This window comes from Acanthochromis polyacanthus, chromosome 14 (assembly GCF_021347895.1).
Source record: "Acanthochromis polyacanthus isolate Apoly-LR-REF ecotype Palm Island chromosome 14, KAUST_Apoly_ChrSc, whole genome shotgun sequence".
In the NCBI taxonomy this organism is placed as follows: Eukaryota; Metazoa; Chordata; class Actinopteri; family Pomacentridae; genus Acanthochromis; species Acanthochromis polyacanthus.
In genome coordinates, this window is record NC_067126.1 from 7468225 (window position 1) to 7478354 (window position 10130).

A 10130-nucleotide genomic window follows, 5' to 3' on the forward strand; every position below is an offset into this window, starting at 1 on the left:
GAGACCTGAAACATCTCTCTGAAAAATGCAAACGGCATGAAGGTAGCCGTAGCCACCTTGCCAACAGCATGAAGCTACAGTTTTTTGGCCGTGTTAGCATTGCTGAACAACTAGATGAGGGCTACAGAGTTGGCATTAGAAGGCACAATGAAGAGGTGACAAAAAATCGTCACATACTGTCCAGGATAATAGACTGTGTGAAATTTTGTGGGGCCTTTGAGTTGGCTTTACGTGGCCATGATGAGAGTGAGAGCTCTGTTTACCCTGGGATATTTCGTGGGTTGGTAGATTTTGTTGCCTCTCTGGATGGAGCTTTGAAAGAGCACCTTGAAACTGCCACTGTTTTTAAGGGTACTTCAAAAACTGTCCAAAATGAGCTCCTGGACTGTATGTTGTCTGTTGCAAGGGAGCAAATAATTGAAGAAGCCCAAAAGAGTGTTTTTGTGTCAATCCAGGCAGATGAGACAACAGATATTTCAACACAGTCACAACTTGTGCTTGTACTACGCTACATTGATGACAAATGCAGTGCACAGGAAAGTTTTTTTGAATTCATTCCTCTGCAGTCAGCTACGTCTGAGTCCATTGCTACTGCATTAACAGAGCGTCTTGCTGCCATCATTCCTGAGGATCAGAAAAACAAGCTAATCTGCCAGACGTATGATGGAGCCAGTGTGATGAGGGGTGCCACTGCAGGTGTTCAGAGGAAAATCAAAGATGTGTACCCAAATGCCCACTATATCCACTGCCTGATCATGCAGCAGGCCCCCTCTCACATTTCCAAGGTGAGAATTTTTTTTTTCTGACCTGGGTGGATTTGCCAGCTTTTTTTCCAGATCACCCAAGCGTACAGCTGTTCTTGATAAAATGGTGGCCCATAGACTGCCAACATCCAGCAATGTCAGATGGAACTTTCACAGCCGAGCCATCAACAGTGTTTGAGCACAGAGAGGATCTCATTCAGTGTTTTGAGAACATACGAGACTCAGGTGACTTTGATGCCAGTACCATCAGAGAGGCAGGAGCCATGGCCATGCTGCTGGAACATCAGGACTTTAAATTCTTTCTGGAACTTTTTCACCACATCGTGCCACATGTAGACCTCCTCTATGCCAAGCTCCAGAAGAAGAACATAGATGCAGTCCACATAAAAGTGAGCATCCAGCAGTTTGAACAGGACATCAAAAACATCAGGTAATAAGTATTCCTGACAGTAATATGATCATCACATTTTTCAACATGCTCTCTTTTCCCCTTTTTGGTTATTATTATGACTTCTCCTTATCCTTCACAGAAATTCTCTCCATTCCATGGGTGAGCAAAGAAGTGGCTGTCCGACAGCAAAGAGGCATCGGGCACTCGGTTCAGAGGATCGTCAAAGGGTTGCAGAAGAGGTGAGTTTATGTTGTAGAAATCTCATAGTCTATGTTTCATTGGAGGTTGTAATGTTTGTTAGAGGAGAAATGTGTTTTGAAATATGGCATTTAAATATGTCATTGTCATGTTGCAGAGATCATCTAATCACAATCTGTTTAATGAAAATTATTCAAAAATATTAAAAATCATGTCACAATTGCAGTAGTCAATAATAGCAAGATATTTTTCCAAAACCATGCAGCAACAGAGGGTAACAGTGTCAACAAAAGTATATTCATTTCATATCTATTTTTTCTCTACATGTTTTTGTATCCTTCTCTCTGTAGATCTGCAACACCATTCTGGGACACACCAAGGTGCGCTTCTCCTTCACCGACCATCTCGTCTGTGCAACCTTGTTGCAGGGGGACAGGTTTGAAGAACATCACGGGTCATTTCCTGAAGAGGCACTGCAACACACTTTGAAGGCCTACCCGATGCTGAATGGAAGCAAGCTGAAGACAGAACTCGGTCTCATCTACAGCAAAGTAGAGTTCAGAGCCTGCTGTGGTGCACTGGACCTATTCCAGCTGTTCATGGAGAACAATCTTGAAGTTGTCTTTTCAGAAACTGTCAATCTTTTAAGGATCCTGATCACCACACCCATGACCACAGCTGAAGCAGAGAGGTGTTTCTCAACCTTGAAAAGAGTGAAAACTTTTCTCAGAAACACCATGACCCAGGAAAGGCTGAAAGCCTTGCCCATGCTCTCCATGGAAAAAGACTTGTTTGTGAAATGACAGATTTCAATCGGAAAGTCATTGATAAATTTGCTGGCGTGAAGGAGAGGAGAGCAAAATTTATGTTCAAGTAATTGTTTTGTTGTGTTGTAATGCCCGTCTGCTAGTGCGCCCCCCCAAAATATTTTATCACCAGCCGCCACTGCCTATAAGAGTGGAGGTAGGAGCACACAGGTAGACTACATCTTGTGTAGACGGTGTAATCTGAAGGAGATCAGTGACTGCAAAGTAGTCGTAGGTGAGAGTGTAGCCAACAGCATAGGATGGTGGTGTGTAGGATGACCCTGGTGGTGAAGAAGATGAAGAGGGCAAAGGCAGAGCAGAGGACCAAATGGTGGAAGCTGAAAAAGGAAGAGTGTTGTATGACTTTCAGGAAAGAGTTGAGACAGGCTTTGGATGGTCAGGAGGTGCTTCCAGATGACTGGACAACTACAGCAAATGTGATCAGGGAGACAGGTCGGAGAGTACTTGGTGTGTCATCTGGAAGGAAAGGAGATAAGGAGACTTGGTGGTGGAATGAGGAGGTGCAGGAGTGGATCCAGAGAAAGAGATTAGCTAAGAAGAAGTGGGACACTGAGAGGACCGAAGAGAGTAGACAGGAGTACAGGGTGATGCAGCGTAAGGTGAAAGTAGAGGTGGCAAAGGCCAAACAAGGGGCTTACGATGACTTGTATGCTAGGTTGGACAGTAAGGAGGGAGAGACTGATCTGTACAGGTTGGCAAGGCAGAGAGACAGAGATGGGAAGGACGTGCAGCAGGTTAGGGTGATAAAGGATAAGGATGGAAGTGTGTTGACAGGTGCCAATAGTGTGATGGGAAGATGGAAGAGTACTTTGAAGAGTTAATGAATGAAGAAAATGAGAGAGAACGAAGAGTAGAAGAGGTGACTGTTGTGGACCAGGAAGTAGCAAAGATTAGTAAAGATGAAATGAGGAGGGCATTGAAGAGGATGAAGAGTGGAAAGGCACTTGGTCCTGATGATATACCTGTGGAGGTATGGAAGTGTCTCGGAGAGGTAGCAGTAGAGTTTCTGACTGGGTTGTTCAACAGGATCTTAGATAGTGAGAAGATGCCTGAGGAATGGAGGAGAAGTGTGCTGGTGCCCATCTTTAAAAACAAGGGAGATGTGCAGAGTTGTGGCAACTACAGAGGAATAAAGCTGATGAGCCACACGATGAAGCTATGGGAAAGAGTAGTTGAAGCTAGACTAAGGGCAGAGGTGAACATCTGTGAGCAGCAGTATGGTTTCATGCCAAGAAAGAGTACAACAGATGCAATATTTGCTTTGAGGATGTTGGTAGGGAAGTACAGAGAAGGTCAGAAGGAGCTGCATTGTGTCTTTGTAGATCTGGAGAAAGCTTCTGACAGGGTGCCCAGAGAGGAACTGTGGTTTTGTATGAGGAAGTCTGGAGTGGCAGAGAAGTATGTTAGAGTGGTGCAGGACATGTATGAGGACTGTAAGACAGTGGTGAGGTGTGCTGTAGGTGTGACAGAGGAGTTCAAGGTGGAGGTGGGACTACACCAGGGATCAGCTCTGAGCCCCTTCTTGTTTGCTATGGTGATGGACAGGATGACAGACGAGGTTAGACAGGAGTCTCCATGGACTATGATGTTTGCAGATGACATTGTGATCTGTAGTGAGAGCAGGGAACAGGTGGAGGGGAAGCTAGAGGTGTGGAGGTTTGCCCCGGAAAGGAGAGGAATGAAGGTCAGCCGCAGCAAGACGGATTATCTGTGTGTGAATGAGAGGGACCCAAGTGGAAGAGTGAGGTTACAGGGAGAAGAGATCAAGAAGGTGGAGGATTTTAAGTACTTAGGGTCAACAGTCCAGAGCAATGGAGAGTGTGGAAAAGAGGTGAAGAAGCGTGTACAGGCAGGCTGGAACGACTGGAGAAAAGTGTCAGGTGTGATGTGTGATAGAAGAGTTTCAGCTAAAATGAAAGGAAAGGTTTACAAAACTGTGGTGAGACCAGCCATGTTGTTTGGTCTGGAGACAGTGTCCCTGAGGAAAAGACAGGAGGCAGAGCTGGAGGTAGCAGAAGTGAAGATGCTGAGGTTCTCTTTGGGAGTGACCAGGATGGATAGGATCAGGAATGAGTACATCAGAGGGACAGCACATGTTAGAGGCTTTGGAGATAAAGTCAGAGAGCCCAGACTGAGATGGTTCAGACATGTCCAGAGGAGAGAGAGTGAATATATTGGTAGAAGGATGCTGAGTTTCCCACTGCCAGGCAGGAGGCCTAGAGGAAAACCAAAGAGGAGGTTTATGGATGTGGTTAAAGAGGACATGAAGGTAGTTGGTATGGGAGAAGAGGATGCAGAAGACAGGGTTAGATGGAGACAATTGATTCACTGTGGTGACCCCTGAAGGGAAAAGCCAAAAAGAGGAAGAGTCGTAGCACACTAAGTTAAAGACTTCCTTCAATAAAAATCAAGTATTTTTGCCTTCTTAACATGCTCATACTGCATTTTTTTTTAACATACTAGAGAATGTATCATGTCTGAAAGAAGCAGTCAAAGCTAAAACACTCAAAACTTGGCTCAGATTTTTGTGGTTTCATGTGTAAGAAATCAGTGGGTGGAGCTATAGATATTATTTTTTGACCCTTCAAACACATATGTCTGAATTGCTCTAATATTCAGCTTACCATTGTGTGGTTCAGATTAGTTTTACAGTGAATGGAGAGATCTAGAGACCCTTTAAGATCTGCATGTTCTACAGAAAGGAATGATGTAGAATTACAGCTGTGCCATTGTTAAGTTAGGAAGAGATTGCTTGTCTCTTTGATACACAAATATTAGTTTTTAATGATTTCAGTGACGATTTCAGAGGGATTTTTGGTCATGATTGCACTAATGTCCATCCATTCGTGGGGTGCTGGAGCCTATCCCAGCTGACTCGGGCGAAGGACAGGTCTCCAGTCTGTCGCAGGGCCACATATACAGACAAACAATCACACTCACATTCACACCTACGGGCAATTTAGAGTACTCAGTTAACCTCAGCATATTTTTGGACGTGGGAGGAAGCCGGAGTACCTGGAGAAAACCCACGCATGCACAGGGAGAACATGCAAACTCCATGCAGAAAGATCCCAGGCCCACCCCGGATTTGAACCGGGGATCTTCTTGCTGCAAGGCAAAAGTGCTAACCACTGTTCCACTGTGCAGCCCTCTGCACCAATGTGCTCGAATAAATAAATTTTGTAATCACAGCTGTCAATGAAAAGATTACATTTATCATGTTTGGTGAAAATGCAACAATAATTGAGGATTCTAGACATTTGGTTGACATTTATTGGGTCAAATCAAAGAGTTTAAAGTTAAATCACCTAACTGCATGAGAAATGTGTTTAAAATGAGAGAAAGTCACAATTACTAAAGAGGAATTGGAAGAACAATGCACAAAACTGATTCTATTTCAGGTAAAGGAGTGAATTTATGGAAAACTTGTAGTGTTGGATTAAAAATGTAGCTCACTTAATAAAGTAATTAATAGAACAGATACTAACAATTGTGCTAAAAAATGAACAGATGTTTCTGGAATAGAAACAAAATGAACCATCTCAGGTGACACAATTTCAGACTTTTTTAATGTTGATATTGTTCAGGATTGTTTTCAACTGCAATGGTATGTTTCTTACTCCTTACAAATATTGATAAAGGCAATTCATTATTTTCAGAGACATTCTCACCCTTGCAGTACAGTACATACATCACTCCATCTATCAGTCCTTCCACAGCTTCACATACAGCAGTTATACAGTGATATCAAGCAGCAGGAGTTTCAACAAGAACAGCTGTACAATGATAAGTTTTATTTCTTCATTTCATAATTCCATTCTCACCAATAAGACTTGGATTTCATGTCAGGTTTTATTTCATATCGACAGTTTAATTTAGGTGTCTGTGACTCTAAACTACACGTTACATACATGAAATATTATACTAATGAGGAATATAGTGATCATTTAGACTGTGTGTATTCATTTTTTTTGTTGTTGCTTTTGTTATTCTAGGTTGTTTATCACTGCAGAAGACATGGCATGATACTATCGCCTGATTTATGAGAAACACAGCTTTGGTTTGTACTGCTACTGTACTGCATTAACTCTTTACGTATGTCACTGATTGCCTCCATGTTTTTCAGACACGTCAGTAATCCTGGCACAGTCTCATGGTAGAGAACATTGACATCGAAGACGACGTTGTCAAAGGTTTCTGACCACCTTTTTGCAGCGGTTGAATAGTCCTCGTCTCTGGTGTGGTGCATCAGGATCAGAATCACTCGTTTTTCACCTGCAGAATAAAGCAGAAGGATGAACAGGAACTTCTGAGCAGGATGAATTCACAGAGGAGGGTGCAATCTTGCCCTTTCTTAAAGATTTTATTCTGTTTGGAGCACAGTCCACAGCTTGTGTCTACATTAAGCCGTCTAAGTTTAAAATGCTTGTCTTGTCAATCTGCAACAGAAATGAAGCACACCAATTAAATGCTGTATGTGTCTTAGCCAAAGTAATACCAGACAGCCTCTTCAGTGGATGTGCCATGCCATTCTAAAAATGGTTTTATCGTGTTACATTTTAATGACAGATACAGCCTGGCCTCCAGTGTGATAAAATCAATATTTCAGTCAAAATCAGCCAAAACCACATGAATGACAAGTGATATTTAAAATACTGAGCTGCAGTTTTACGTGAAACTCTCTGCAGCCTGGAGAGACCAACATAGAGGAAGAAGAAATTTACTAATTCATCTGACTCTGTGAGGACAAAATCTGTATGTTTATTCTTAGATATACAGTCAAACTTTAATGTAACTGACAAATGAAAGAAAGTGACAAGAAATGCCAACACAACTGGCATTATGTGACCAAGCTGTTTTCTTTGTTTTACCTGACACCTTACTCATGGCCAACTCCACATCTGAGCCAACACGAGAGTTAATTGGACAGAAGAGAATGATGATGTCACATCCCTGCCGGTCTTTCTTCTTCACCTGCAGCTCCTTACAGTTCAGTTGTTCCAGCAGAACTTCGTCGGCTCCAAAAGTTTTTCCTGTCACGATTTTGTGGACCTTAACTGTCCCTGCATCCATCAGAAAGTAAAGAAGATGAACAAACTGAACAGAGCACAAAGATGGAATCACTGCGAGCTGCATTTCACTCACCTCCATGACTGGACAATGTCTTCTTGCTTTCTGCTGACAAACCAAAAGCAACACAATGATTTAGTTTTAGTAGGTAGACACAGTATTACACACTGATGGATGTACAGTGCACACATGCAGAACGGGACCATGACAAAGACTTCTGTGGTGGTTCATGACCTCCAGCATGAGCTCATGCGTTCAAGACAAGCCAGAGATGACTCGGATGGTGTTATTTTTAGCTACTGATGAAGCAATTTGTTACTGTAAATGCCACCTGTCTGTGATTATGGTAAACTCTATCAGCATCTGGAGTAATGTCAGGTGTATTTCAGTCACATCAATGATTAAATGATTATTAATTGATGAAGCAATTTGTCTAACATTTGCATCTCTGGTGTGGAGCACAGTCCCTTAATGTTTTTGAAGGTGATTAATAGCACATGAAATCCAGCCTCCTGACTCAGTTTTGGCTTTTTGTTGTAGGTCAAACACAAAATCAACACTTAACCAATTTAGTGACATTATTATTGACTCCTGCTTACCTTCATCTGAACTTTCCATGTTGTAATCTGAGGACCAAGAAGGAAAGAGGACAGGGAAAAAAACGTAAGAAGCAACAACTAAACTGTTCTAGTGACATTGATAGTAATTAGTATTTAGAGCCACTTAATTTCATTTGGACTTTCCATGCTGTAATTTGAGAACCAAGAAGGAAAAGGAAACCTAAGAAGCAGCAAAGAAAGACTTCAAGATGTTGAATTAAAAACTAAATGCTGCTTTTGAACAAGTCAGCATTAGTATTTTAAAGCAGCTGACTGACACAGAGGAAGCCAGTGTAGCTTTGAGAGAGAACTGAATCATCTGCAGCTGTCTGATCTGAGATCTGTAACGTCGACACTGCAGCAGTCTAAACAAACGAGGTCCATAGAGGGACAAGAACAGCAGAGAAACAGGAGAACTCTGTTCTGCTGTTTGTTAACTCATGTTCACATGCAGAAGAACAGATTCAATCAAAAACTGAAAAAATAACTAAAACTAAAATACAAACATGCAAATTAGTACAAAGTATGTGATGTCAACAGCATTATTTTGTCATTTAAAACTCCTCTCACACAAACATGAATGGATTTCTGTCAGTGTGGATTCCTACCGTCACTGTGCTGCTGCTGCTGCTGCTGCTGCTGCTGCTGCTGCTGCTGCTGCTGCTGCTGCTGCTGCTGCTGCTGCTGCTGCTGCTGCTGCTGCTGCTGCTGCTGCTGCTGCTGCTGTAGGGACGATCAGAGTGAAGATGCTGAATAACCAATAACAGCATGATGCTCTTATAGAAAGCAACTTTCACTTTCACTTTTAACAACCACTGCAGCCCCTTAGTCATAAATGACAAATTTCAACTCAGTTTCATATCTCTTGTATCAAATTGACCTTAGACCATTGTTACAGTTTTTCTCAATTGATGAGACACAGAATTCCATTCACTGCACACAACCACCAACTGACTGCACATATTTCTCAAAAACAGGACAAGCAGGACTCTGCTGTCCAAATTTTGGACACGATTCATGGTTTGCACACAGTTTCAAAAACTCTTGCACTCTTTTTGCAACAGACTTAACCCAGTTTTTGCTCATTTGAACACACTTTTTCACTCATAGCACAATTTTTTCAAAAAGTGAACACTAGGAAGCAGAACTGGGACAGTGTTCCAACATTGCTGTCACAATTACAGTTTTTCTCAATTGCTAAAACACTAAACTCTATTGTCTGAACCAAATTCTCAGTTGCCTGAACCCACTTATTGAATCAGTCACTCTTTTGGCAAAACCATAAGCACTTTTCACCTGTTTAGACACATCTTGTCAACACATTGTCATTGTGATGCACCTGTGTTGCATAATGGTGAGCACAGGTGGCAAAAGTCAAACACAGTTAAAGCTCAGGTGCCACCGGTTGAACACAACAACTCAAAATTGATCACACTTGTGGCTAATGATGTGAGGGTACATATAAGCCAAAGCACTGGTTTGTGAGGCACTACAATGGACAGAAATCTAAGAAGAGCAGCATGGATACGGCATGCCAGGGGTTTTTCCCCTGTTGCCTGGCCAGAGAAAATGTGTCCTGTGATGCAGATGCCCACCCCGGGATTTGAACTGGGGATCTTCTTGCTGCAAGGCAAAAGTGCTAACCACCACCCCAATGTGCAGTCCTGATATAAAACTAGCAAAGGACATTTTTAAAAAGTTACTCTGGTACTGAGCTGTGTGTCAATGTATGGCATGGGCATTTGTAATAACACCTAAACTTTTCATTTAACATATTAATGATTACTAAGTGATTCCGATGAGGACACCAAAAGGTACTTTATAATGATATTGACCCATTTGATCCTCTTCCTACCAGCAACAATAGAAACAGGAACTGAAAACTCATTCATAAGTGTTACATAATGTGTTTTTCCAAACTTTACTGTCTCCTTCTGTGCTGCCCAAGCAGTGAACATAAAGAAGCTTTTGCTGCGTCTGCAAGTGAGATTCTTGTAGCCACAGCTTGAAAGCTCCAGGCTTATCTGTGAGACAGTCGATAGCAATATAGGAAGTTGTCTACCTAATTTGTGCTCTCCATCCATTTCTTGGAAAACACCTGATTTATCCTGCAGCCCTTAGCCCACCACCCAGTTCTTATAAACCATGTGGTCTATTGCAAAAAGAAAGTGAAAGTAAAGTCTCTATAAAATCCCCTCTCTCTGTATTTGAGCAGCTTCATTCTACTTTCCTCTCTGCAGCAGCTGAGCAGCAAAGGTAAGAGTTCTGTACTGTGTTTAAC

At 42.2% G+C, this 10130-nt stretch overlaps 1 protein-coding gene across 1 annotated transcript in view; it reads left to right on the plus strand.

Annotated features, from left to right (window-relative positions):
• LOC110959563 (succinate--CoA ligase [ADP-forming] subunit beta, mitochondrial) overlaps nucleotides 1-10130 on the plus strand; it is a 333454-nt gene that overhangs the window by 93529 nt on the left and 229795 nt on the right. The window lies entirely within an intron of this gene.